Source organism: Cornus florida, unplaced genomic scaffold (genome assembly GCF_030987335.1).
Source record: "Cornus florida cultivar Cherokee Brave unplaced genomic scaffold, ASM3098733v1 CherokeeBrave_3.0.0_Hap2_Chr01, whole genome shotgun sequence".
Taxonomy (NCBI): domain Eukaryota; kingdom Viridiplantae; phylum Streptophyta; class Magnoliopsida; order Cornales; family Cornaceae; genus Cornus; species Cornus florida.
The window spans coordinates 41801075-41809311 of NW_026775571.1; positions in this window are offsets into that span (position 1 = coordinate 41801075).

Below are 8237 nucleotides of genomic sequence, written 5' to 3' on the forward strand. Positions count from 1 at the left end.
TTATTTTTATAAATTATTTTTAAAGTGTGCCTCAAATTAAATATTAGTGAATCGTTTGAAGTCCAAATATTTTCTAAATTTAATTGGATTAAAATCAAGACGTTTTGCATGCATTATATCATGTAAATGAATAAAATGAAAACCCTAATTATGAATGATTAAAAATTAAGTGGGAGCGGGGATTTTTATACATTGCCCCATGGCCTTCGTTATTAACACCATTGTAATTAGGTCTTCAAAAATAAGGCCCCACGAATGATTTGAAGAGTCTTAATATTACAAGAATGGTTATCTCATGAAAATAATAATATTAAATGTTCATTGTAATTAAATCTTTAAAAATAAGGCCCTACGCATGATTTAAAGAGTCTAGATTATAATGACAAGATATTTAATATTTTATTTTTCATTAGAGGTTTAATAACGTTATACACTCAATCTAAAATCAATAGTGTTAGCTCCCCAACGGAGTGGTTTACACTAGGTGATTTTAGAAAGGTTAAACATAATCGGGAATCATTTCATATAGATAGACAAGACATTGTCTTAAGAAATATGGAGATGATGGGATTTGCCCGCCAATAACAATAATGAACTTCGCCAACCGAATAAGTTATTGGTGTATTGGTTATCCGATTTTTCATGCAGTGGTTAAAGGACCCACATATTATTTTAATGGAAGTGCTCACCTAATAGCAAATGAATCTCTACAATAGTAATAATGAACTCCTCCAACATGATAAGTTATTGACATATTGATTGGTTGATTTATTATGCTACAGAGTTGAGGGACCCACATTAATTAAAAGGGATTGTTCACAATAATGATAATGATCTCTTGTTCGATTGAGTATTATATTATGTGGTAAACAAACTCATTTTAATTTTAAATATGCATGACAGTATTAATAATTCACCTTGTATATTGTATGAATGCATTTATATTCAGACTAATTATGTCTAATCCATTTTATCTGCTTGCTAATTTCAATGTATGTGGACTTCATTTAAAATGACTAGAAAAGGAATTTAGATATTTTATTCACAACGTGGTGGTACAAATGTATTTACTACTCCTAAAACCTAATCCTTTTACTTTAAGATACCCAAGAGAACATTAATGCTTTGAATAAGTGAAATAAGACAAATGAGATGAATTTGTGCAATATTCTAGAGTTTACCTCGAATACGCTCCAAAGCTAACATTTACATTATTTTATTTTCTTCAAGTATCATGTTAAATGTCAATAAGATGTTTTGGTGAGATTAGATAGAGAGTATGCTAAAGTACTATATCAGACTTGAATAGCATCAAGATAGCCTAAGGAACTCCAGTATGAAATCGAATTTTGGAAAATGATTGTTTATTATTTAAAATTAGCTGGAGATCAATAGGGCTGACTTGGGTGGTAAGTTTCAAGTTGACATGATTATTGCCTTGTTACCAAACTTGTTCGACTCTATTAGAGTGAACTAAATAAGGAATCAGTTTGAGTTCACACTCGCTGATATTCTTATAGAATTGGTAACAGATGAAGGGATAATCAAGAGTTTGGGCGTTCCTATCAATCTAACCTAGTCTATACTATCTTCTTCTAGGCCCAAGTGGACGGGCAAAGCAAAGAAGAATGATGATATTAGGACTAGGCTAGCACAAAACATAGGTATCTAAAAGGTTAAAGGGAATAAGGCAGTGTATGTTGAGGGCGAATGAAACTGTTTCTTTTGCCTTTAACTAAAACACTATAGTACGAACTGTCTAAGCAATGACGTGGCATAGGAAAATATATATTTAATCATTGAGCTATGTTATGTGGTTGCATCTATTAATTCCTGATGGATAGATTCTGGAGCCACTAAATATGTTTGCAATTCATCGTAAGGATTTCAGGAATCCAGAAGCCTTGATGATATGGATATATATTTATCTTTTGACCTGATGCCAAGGTTGTAGTTAGGTCAGTGGGAGTATTACATCTGAAATTAGAGAGTATGAGGATATTAATATTAGAGAACTATTTTTATGCACAGAAGTTAGACGCAATCTAATTTTTGTTTCACTTGTGGTTTATAAAAACTGTGTTGTTATTTTGTAAAACTGGTTTTATAAAATTGAATAGATATGCTATTGCTTCTGGTGCATTGAAAGATGATTAATATACTATAATCACAAACTCTTAAGATTTGCAGGATGTAAAAACTAATGTTGCATCTTCTAGATTGAATGTTAAGAGAAAAATTGTTATTCCTAACTCATTGTATTTTTAATGTCTATTTTTGGGTTGTTATCACTCAAAATAAAATTCAAAGATTTGTCAAAGAAGGTTAATTACCTAGTGAGGCAGGGGAGCCTAAACCAAACTTGTGAACCCTGTTTTGAAGGATAGATAACTCTTAGGGCTTAATCAGCCAGATGAAATAGACATAAAGGACAATTGGAGTCGGTACACACTGACACGTGTGGTCTTATGAACATCCAAGCAAGATTACTCACGTTTTGGATAAGTTTATCTGATACAACACAAGTCTTAAACTCTTGGTATATTCTGAGAAGGTTAAGACTGATGTGGAGCACATATTAGGTAAACTTATCAAGACACTTCGATCTGATCGAGGATATGAGTATTTCTTGGGATAGTACAAAGACTATATGGTCAATGAGGGTATTATGTACCAGTTTTCCGCAATTGACGCTAAATGCATTTAGGTGTCAAATAGGAATAACAGAATTCCACTTAACATGGTTAGATCTATGATGAGTTATGCCACATTATCTCTTTCATTTAAGAGTTTAGCGTTAATGACATCGATGCACATTGTGAACTGTGATAAGTGCTTAAATGTTGCACATTTCAGCACCTAAGTTAGGGTATTTCAGTCTTTGCATCTATCTTAAGTTTATGTTTTAGTCCTAATTTATGTTTATGTGTATTTCAGGGCAATAAAGTTAAAATGAGCTAAGAACGGTCCAATTAAGCCTTTTTAGAGTTAAGCAAAGATTTTCAGAAAATGGCACAAAGCGGTTAATCTCGGGCCTTTGATGATGTTCCCAAAGATGGAGAAGCAAACCAAATAGCCCGGGGCAAAAATAGAGCTGAATAAGGCTTAAAGGAATTTTCCAACTCTAGGGGATCGATCCCCCAGGGTGGGGGATCGATCCCCCAGGACTTGGCAACATTGCATATTTTTATTTTAATGTTTGGGCTTATTTTGTAACCTAGTGGGCTTTAATAGGTTTATTACTTAAGCCCAGTGAGGCCTATTGTTTTTAGGGTTAGTATCTATTAGTTTAGTGATTTTATTATTTGGGAGAATTAAGTTTTATTATTTTTTTTTCTGTACCGTGATATTACGTTCTCTCTGGGAAAAAGGAAACGCTAGGGTTTGAAGAACATTTTTACAGAGGCTTTGTCTACAATTGAAGGAAGAAGAAGAAGGAGCCAAAAGATGGAGATGGAGCTTGTTGACACCATGATCATCTTCTCCATGAGCTAGTTCTTCACTTAGGGCTTGGATGAGCCCTAAGTTCATGTAACCCTAACCTTTGTATTTCTTTTCTTGGGGAATTATTATGTTATAATTAAATTATATGGCCTTGTGATTTCTTTATATATACATGCTTGATTTGATAAATTAGGGTTTGTATTGATAAATTCTTCCATTGAAATCTCCAATTGATTGTATGTCTATGCATGATTAATTAGGGATTTTATTCTTCATTAGATGATTAGAATTTAATTCTTCCATTGATTCTATATGAAAATTGCATGTCTAGGTGTGATTGATTTAGAATTATACTCTACACTAGATATTTCTTTTAGTTGTGTTTAGTGATGGTCATAGCATGAGACTTAGTTGATACAATTGTCAATTAATTTGATGGATAAAGGCTTAATCATGATAGATTGTTTTACAAATTAGCTTATTTGTCATTAGTTAATTGTAGTAAAGTAGGCAATCTGTGCTTGATTATTTTAATCCATGCTTCTAATTACAATTAGTATTATCTTCTTGATTGATGTGTGCTCTTATTGGATACATTTGTGAATGTGTATGGTGGGTTATGACGTAGTCTTGAATGGGTTCTACACTTTAGTTTAATTGTCATTAGGTAGACAATTCATTCTTGATGTTGATAATCTATGCTTACAATTGTGATTTGTGATGATAATGTGACCACATCTATAATTACACTAATAAATTCCCCATTAATTGAAAGCATATGGTTAATTGCATGGGTTAGTGGTGAATCCTAACCCTAAGACTCTCTTCCTATCTCTTTAATTCTTAGTTTAATGTCATTTCTATTTTCATGCTTTTAATTGAATTTTAGTTTAATCACTCCACCAAAATATTTTTCTCTCATACTCTTTCTCTCTTCTCTCTTTTACAATCTAATTAGCATTAAAATCAAGTTTAGTCCCAACACGTGTTCAATCCCTTGGGTTCGATCCCTTCTCACTTCATACTACATAGTATAAGTGTCTAGCGGTTTACAAATGTAAACTATGATACCCGCTTGATACCATTTCCAAAACCAAAGTGTTGTGCATTATTTTGTGCACACGCTCGGGTCGCATCATAATTTTGGCGCCGTTGCCGGGGATTGACGGTTTAGTTGGAATTGAATTAGGCATTAGGGCTAATTTGATTATTTTCTTTAAATTACTTTTTTCTTACAAATCCCTCTTGTTCAATTAGGTACTTGAAAAGAAGAGGAGCAAGCATTGGATATTGGCACCATTGTGACATTGTTGCTATAGACTTTCGTGAGCTTCCTTGAATTTCTTTTACTATAATTGTTCAATTCTCTACATGCTTGCGAGATAGCCCTTGTCGAGGCTATCACATTGTTTAAATTCTTGCCCAAGCATAAGCCCAAAAGGAGGCTATTACTTTCTTGATAGAAAGCATCGGCCCGTGTGGAGGCAATTTAATTTTGTGCATTAATATAATATGGGAGTCTGGGAACATCGTATGTGGAGGTTGTGAATTATTGTTGATTATTGTTGTGGTTTGTTGTTTCTAGGAGAATTCTTCCCATTCTTGATTATCCCACATTTAATGGAAAACCAATTCTAAAATCTAGGGCATATGGATAATCTAGGTGAGTATCACCCTCTTAATGGGCATCCACCTCAAGGTGTGCATCCACCCTTGAGAATTCCCCATCCTAATGTGTTGCCACAACCCAATCAAGTGCAACAACCTCCAATAATGCCAATCCATCTTCAAGATCATGTAGTGAATCCCCCCAATCATCAATTATCTCTTCGGGATCACTACACTCCCAATGTATACAATGCATCAACATGCATCCGGTTGCCAAACTTTCGGGCAACCCATTATGAAATTAAGCCCGCAACCATCCAAATGTGCCCCATTTTCTATGGGGTAAACAATGAAGAACCATATAAACATTTGGATGAGTTTTTGGAAGTTTGTTCAACCGTGAAAATCACGGACCTTCCGGAAGAAGTCTTAAAAATGAAGCTTTTCCCTTTCACTCTTCGGGAAAAGGCTAAATATTGGTTCAATAACTTGAGGGCAAATTCAATCACATCTTGGGCTCAACTACAATATGAATTCCTAAAAAAATTTTAACCCGCAAGTAGAACCGATGCTATGAGAGCTTCTATCCATGAATTCTCCCAAAATGAGGGAGAACCTTTGCATGAAGCATGGGAGCGTTTGAACGATTTGCTACGGAAGTGTCCACATCACGACATTCCTAAGTGGCAATTAGTTCGTTGCTTCTATGAAAGCTTATCCGATACCCAAAAAGATATGGTTGATGCTTCATGTGGAGGAGCCTATTTGGACAAAATGGAAGACGATGTGTGGCATCTTTTTCATCGCATGAGCGAAAATTCAATGCATCGTTCTTCATCGTCCCGATTTGGCCAAAACTTGAATGAAGAAGGGAAGAAAACCTCCAGTCTTTCTCAAGTGGAAAGTTCCATGGAAATTGCCGCCGAAGTCAAAAATCTTACTCAAAGGTTTGATAAATTTCTTTTGAGCCAAAACCCGGCAATTCAATCATCCAACTCTTTCCATTCTCAAAGTGCGATGTGCATGACTTGCTCTAGTTATACTCACAATACTTTCAATTGTCCTCTTGGACAAGTTTTTCCGAGTGAGTATCAAGAACAAGTCAATGTTGTTTTCATTCATCCGGGAAGTAATCCAAATTCTAACTCCTACAATTCTAGATGGAGTGATCCTAACTTTTCTTGGAGAAATCAAGGAGGAGGTATCATTCCTCCTATTCATAAAAATTCCCAAGAAAAGTATGTGCCTCCCCACCTCCGAAATGCAAATTCTCAAGCATACCACTCTCCATCTTATCCTCTTCCAAATGTGAATCAATTCTCTAATTCTCATTCTTCAAATCATCAATCTTATTCTCATCCACCTCAAGAGCCTCCTAGGAATCCCACTTTTGAGGATAAGGTTTTAGAAGCTTTGGGTGATCTTCAAAAGGAAAATCAAGTGTTTCATTCACATTCTCAATCAATTGCAAAACTTGAAGCCCAAATTGGGCAAATGGTTCAAACAATGAAAGGGAAATGGCCTATTCAACCCAAACTTAACCAAAAGGCATACTCCATTTCCACTTTGAGAAGTGGGAGAAAAATTGATAACAAAGTTGAGAGACCTAGTGAAGTTAGTGTTCCGGTGCAACCAAGTGTTAGCACATTTACCATTCCTAATTCCATTCCTACTTCACTAGGGACAAATGGTCACATTAATGAGCAGATTCCATCATCATCATCTTCCTCCCATGTAGAGAAGTCTTATGAGCCCAAAGCTCCATTTCCACAAGCTTTAAATGCTACTCCATTTTTGAGGCAAGAAGGAAAAATCCATGACATGATGGAAGTTTTTAAACAAGTTAAAATCAACCTTCATCTTCTTGATGTTATTCAACAAATTCCACCATATGCCAAGTTCTTGAAGGACTTGTGTACTCAAAAGAGGAAGAACAAGGGACCAAGCCCAAAGAAAGTGCTTCTCACGGAGCAAGTGAGTTCTATCATTAAGCTTAACACCCCACCTAAGTTCAAAGACCCCGGCGCGCCAACCATCTCTTGTACCATAGGGAACCATGAGGTCAAAAGGGCTCTTCTTGACTTAGGGGCTAGTGTTAATGTTATTCCTTACTCCGTGTATTTTCAATTAGGTTTAGGACACCTTAAGCCAACTTCGGTAGTTATTCAACTTGCCGATAGGTTTACAAAACAACCAAGGGGAATTGTTGAGGACATCCTCATCAAAGTCAACAAATTCTATTTCCCGGTTGATTTTGTTGTGCTTGACACTGAGCAGGTTCCTAATCCTACCACTTCCATTCCCATCATCTTAGGAAGACCATTCCTTGCCACCGCTAATGCGACAATTAATTGTAGGTCCGGCATTATGGACATCTCTTTTGGCAATATGATGGTTAAGCTTAATGTTTTCAACACACGCCAACATCCCATCGATGAAGGCGAGTGTTTCATGGTGAATGTCTTGGATGAAATTGTTGAAGAAGTCTTTCCTTCCATTCCTTCCATTCCTTCTGAAGATCCTCTTGAGGCATGCCTCTATCACTTCAATATGGACGCATTTGACATTGAAAGCTCCATATATGAAGTTAATTCTCTAATGGACTCCGTGACCATCTTAAACTTCTCGCCATGGAAAAACTCAAAAAAATCTCTTCCTCCAATCGCAAGTATTCTTTCTTATCAAAAAAAAAGAAGAAGTTGTAAGTTCACCAATGGTCAATCCAATTTATGAAGACATTCCTTGTAATATTGAGCATGAAGTCATTGAGGCGACCTTAGTGAAGGAGGAGAAAGTGATCAATGTGGAAGTTGACAAAAAAGATGAAGAGATTGAGTTTTTTAATAATCCAACCGAGTCTTTGAAAGACATTACCTTGCCAAGTGCAAGGCCGATCATGATGGACTTTATCTTCAAGACCGTGGATGAAAGGGAACAAATTGCATCTTCCATCATTTATTTCCAAATCATTCTTTTAGGAGATGTATTCATTGTTGTGAGAGAACATCCATGGGGGAAAATAGATAAACGGATCAATGAGGATGTCTCATATCCGGTTTTTGATTCTTTCGACTAGTGAGTCGCCCCAACGTCTTGCTAGAGACGTTAAACACTAGTTTTTTCGTTGATTTGAAAAAATAAAAAATAAAAAAAAATTGCATTTTATTTTTATTTTATTTTCTTTT